The sequence below is a fragment of the Numenius arquata genome, chromosome 1 (assembly GCF_964106895.1).
Source record: "Numenius arquata chromosome 1, bNumArq3.hap1.1, whole genome shotgun sequence".
NCBI lineage: Eukaryota > Metazoa > Chordata > Aves > Charadriiformes > Scolopacidae > Numenius > Numenius arquata.
In genome coordinates, this window is record NC_133576.1 from 42,587,409 (window position 1) to 42,592,701 (window position 5,293).

A 5,293-nucleotide genomic window follows, 5' to 3' on the forward strand; every position below is an offset into this window, starting at 1 on the left:
GAAACAAATATGCCTGCATGGCCATGACTTAGCCAACAGATTCCGTAGAAGGTCTAAACATCAAGATGCAGCTCTCCTCTTCAGGAATATCAGTTGGTTAAACCTAGACCAGGACAGTGGAGCGATGGTCTTCACTACACATGCTCTACAACTGACATTTCATCCATTTAATTTCAGTACAGATTTCTCTTTCTCGTGTGAGAAATGAACCACAGGTCAGCAGGAACACCATCAGATGCCTTCAAATCTCCCAATTTCTGACTGCTCTTTTTTAACGCTAACATAACTATTTTGCAATAATAATATGCTAAGCTACTTTTCCCAGCTCCTGCTGAAGGTGAGGGTTTTTTCTTAGTCCACCAGTTACTGTGTATACGGCCAGCTTTGCTGCACAGGGCTCTGACTGGCATGCACTGGTCTCTCCATCGCCTGCCCCAGGCTAGCCTGCCCATAACAGAGCTGGCAGAGGTGAACGTGTGCTGCCTCGCAGCTGTGACAGGTGAAAGTCCAGCTTATTATTTAATATGTAAGCTTGAATGGATGAGTCATAAGCCCGTGTGCTTTTCTGCTACGGGAATAGTAACTTTTGGTGAAGGAGCAAACAGCGTCTCAGACTCATGCAGCTACACTGAATGGAGCCCTTCATGTTTTAAGCATACCAGTAAGGAAATGCACAGTCACACTGGAATCCTGTGTGAGATGAATCGAGGGCACAGTGTAACTCAAACCCAGCTTCTCCTCTTCAAAGAGAAGGGAGAGGAATATAGAAGATCTTAGACCTGGTCATGCACCTTCCTGCTCTCACATCCATATATTTCTCAATGCACTTGCTCATCTTCTGCAGCCTTGTGTTGTCTTGCTCTTCTTTATCTACGATCTCAACTTTAAAAGCCACAGAAACTCTTTCCCTCTTAAAACTCCCCATGGTTTAAGTTCTCCCTCCCACACAAGGTCTCCGTAAACAGATAGTGAAATAAGTGCATATGAGGCTGTGTACGGTAAAATTACCTGTTTGTTGCACAGCCAAAACCTACCACAGGATCCCCATGAAAAATCACTTATAAGCTGTAACACAGTGCCAGGGTCCAGCCTGTGTTTGTGTGAGAGGCAGTGTTTGTGCTCACCTAGCACAGGGTTAGCCGATGTCTCGACCACACTCTCTTGCATGGCACTGGGGCTCAGGGTGAGCACACGTGGTGATGGCAGACAATCCGGACCAAAATGGAACAGGGAGAGCAGAGGGAGAAGCCCTGCATGACCATGGGGTGGGAAAATGGTGTCCTGCCTGCCCTGTGCATGGCGCTGCACCCCACAACGGTGCAGAGAGGGGGCCTGGACAAAACCTGGCTCTGCCTTGCCTGCTGCCCCATCCACCTGGCTGAGGGGCTGCTGCCTCCATCTTTCATGCTGGGATGGGGGGAAGGTATCTCTGGGCATCATCTGAAAAGCCCAGATGGGACAGCCAAGAAGAGCTGGGAAATCCCAATTTTCCTGTTGAGACAGCTTGGAGCTGGAAGAGGACACTCCCAAAGACAGAGAAACCAGAAAGAAGAAAATTAAGAGTCAAGCAAAACCAAACCAAACATGAATATGAACAAAAATAGCCCTACACATATCTGATAGACTATAAATCCTGTTCTTCAGTGAGGAGTGGGTATTTTGCAAGCCTGGCCTGTCTGTGAAGAACTTTCCCCAGTCAGATCTGGAGGCCAGGCTTGCTCACATGGTGTCCATCAAGAGGAAACCCTTTGATAACTAGGTCACTGAGGTTTGAGCCTGGAGCCTGGCCAGAAGGAAGAAGCCCAAAAGCACTTCACCGAGCTTTGCAGCGTGCAGGCAGACATGGATCCGGATCACGCAGCAGCGCCCACGCAGTGGCCTGACTCCCTGACATCTAACCAAGAGCCAAGCTATAATTTAGACAAAGCTAGTGATTTTCTATCAATCAGCTCCAGCGAGCTGAAGGTGTTGACCCCATGAGCTCACACGGCTTGGCGTCATCGAACTAAGCTGACAGCACCAAAGCAATTAATTGATGATGCCCCATGTTTCAGCTACAGCAAACAAAGCTGCCGAAATAGCACAGCACCACTGTCCTTTGGAGGGGGGGGATGAGGTCAAGGCAGAGGTCCTGAGCATGGCCAGACTTCAAGGGGAGCATGTGTAGGCAGCTGAAGAAATGTTCCTGTCTTCCACTTCTTCCACTTCTTTGGTAGCAGAGGAGAAAGCACCTTTCCCTCAAAGAGCACCTGCAAGCAACGTTTTGCTCCCTACCGTCTCACTGCAGTGATGGTTATGTTTTGGACCATCATGCATTAGGATCAAGGCAGATACAAAGTCACAGGGAAGACTGAGCTGCTGAAATACAGCAAAGGAGATGGAGCAGGAGAATGCAACGAGAAGAAAACTAGCAGATGGGCATAAAATAGGCTAGATGATCCTAAAAGGGAAGAAATCAGTGAGGTAGAGTTCTTCCTTTGCTTCCTGGTCAACAAACGTGTTGCTGGGATCAGGTAGGATAATCCTGCTCCTGGGTCCCTTTCTGCAAGGTGTGCCTGTTCACATTCTCAAGTTCAGTGCACCTCCTTCAAGCAAGCACAAAGTAAATTCTCACGTTTCCCCCACACCACTTTTACACGCACACTCCATTCCATGTTTCCCCAGGGGCATTATCCACTGGATGTGTTCTGTTGTAAAGGCAAGAGATGGCTGCCAAAAAAAAATCCAAAACAAACAAACAAAATAGCCCAAACAGCATGGATGCAGTTCACGTGGTTCAATTGTAGTGCAATCCAGTTCGCTGACCGCTCTATCATTCCCTGTCATTACTGGTAAATTATTCAATCTGTTATCAAGGAAAATGCTTTAAACATGCAATCATCTATTGTTTATCTTGTGTTCTAAAAGTGTGTGGTCATGTAAAATATGTCCTAAATTCTTTCATTTTATCTGCCCAGTTGTACATAGACGCCAGCATAAACAAATACCAGATACACACACCTACAAGTAACGTAATGGATTCAATCCACTTCTGATGCTTCTCTTTCATCTTCAAGGGCTTTTTGCCATGCTCCACCTCCACTGCGCTCACATGATCCCATCACCACCAGCCTGCCCTGCTCCCATTCCAGTGGGGATTTTCCTGATCAGTGTGGATCTGGCATGGTTTTTGGCACAGATTTACTGAGCCTACAGAGTGACTGAATGGCACTTACATGCTTCAAGGGGTGAGTTTGCGACTGAGGAAGTTTGCAAGGCAATTATTTGTACAACTGCATCACTAAGGCAGAAGGTAAGGGGTGTGAATATCTTGGACCCGAATGTGTATAGCAATATTGCCTCAAAACAAAGAGCACACACAGTCAGCAAAGTCAATAATCTGGGAGTTCACCACCAGTGCCACACATGGAATAAATGCAGTGTCTTCTGCTCCTGCCACCATGTTCTCCATGCTGGAGACCAGCATATTTGGCTGGGAGTAAAACCTGGTTTCTACTGCTGCAGGAGGCCAGAGCAGGTGGCATTAGATCCTCTTTGTCTTTAGGCTGGTTTTTTCCTCTCCCTGCCTGCTTTGAGCTGTAAACAGCCCAAGAGAGGTGTCCTCCTAAGTAGCAGGCATTGCTATCACCTGGGAGCGGCTCCCAGACACTCCACCATTTGAAATCATCACCTTGCTTGCAAAGGTTAATAGGACAGGCTGATTTCCAAGTGGGAAGCTTTGTCCATAAGTGGGTTAGCAAAAGGGTGGGGAGGAGACCAGCCCTTTACAAAAACAAAAATTCACTTACCCAGCAGTTGTAACTGGGCAAGGTCAATCACAGTATGCAAGAGGTAAAGCCCAGTGTAACAGATGTTTATTTAATATGGGGAAGTGGATCAGACCGCTTCTCTCCAGTGAGGATCTGCTGTTGGGCATCCTGCAGCATAGGAAGTCCAAGACAGGACAGGTCTTTCTAACAAGGAGCAGGAGCAGGAACACCCACTGAACAGGAACATGCAGTGGCAAATGCCAGGTCTCAATTTTGTTTGATTTATGTCTGGTGTGAATAAAGTCACCCCATCCCATACCTTAACATGCTTCCCCCACCCCGAGACATCTTTTTTTCTCCCCTTTTATTTCTTCTCATTGAAGTGCATCAGGTCACATGTATCGAGCATATAGGATGGGGAAGCACTGCCACGACCTCTCTGCAGGTCACTTGCAAGGGACAAACACAAGGAGAAAAAAAACATCGGTTCTAGGAAAACAAAAACTGAAATTTTCTTCTCCTACATGGACTAACTTGGTGGCTCAAGTTATATATAAAATGAAACATTAAATGTGTTTCTTTCTTTTGACAAACACTGCTGCACATGTCTGCTCAGATCTATTTCAGGCATCAGTACTTATTTGAGGCAAATCACAGCTCTGTGTAGGTGTGTCAGGGATGATTCAGCAGAGAAACATGCATGGCTGAAAAATGTACCATGCTTATGGAAAACCAAAATGTTATATACCCCTTTCTAGCCAGGTTACAGAAATTTCCCTTTTTGTGCTTACATTAACACATACTGTGGTTCTGCTCATTGCTGTAACAAGCCGGTGTAGAGGGTCAATCATGCAGTTTGTATTAACCAGAAAGTACCACAGAACAGCATGAAAATACTGAAGTCTGTGTATGTTATATTACTTTCACTGAACAGCATCGAATTTTTTCACAGCTAAGAAAGGGGACAACAGCAGTCTGGTGACATATACGTGACATCTAATGTTTCCTTAGGTGTATACACACATTTACATAAAGAACTTCTACTAGCAGTAGAGAAATATTCTCAACTAGTGCCTTTTATACTAGGAAACCAACCTATGGGGTTGATCAATCTGTTAGATTTTTACAGCTTGATTATTAAACCAAATTAACTCCTACTGTTACACGCAGTTCTTGCATGAGACATATCACACACACCCACATATGTACAAATATTTACTCTCAAGAAGAGCTGACCTCTCTTAATGCACAAATATTCTGTACGACTCCAATTTACATGTAACATGTCACATTTTAAAAGAGCAGCCTTGGGACATCATGCTGAAAATAGCCATTATGTCCATGAAAACATCTCATTATCCAAAATGGAATTATATTTAAAAGTGTTTTGCTTATTTAAAGCTCATGTTCTAAAAATACATTCCACATGTCTCCTTCTGTTCAGATAAATAATTACTTAACATGTTTATGGCACTAAAATGAACACTGGCATGTTTTGTTGTGTTGTTTGTTTTTTTTTTTTAAAAAAGTGTTGTAATGACAAT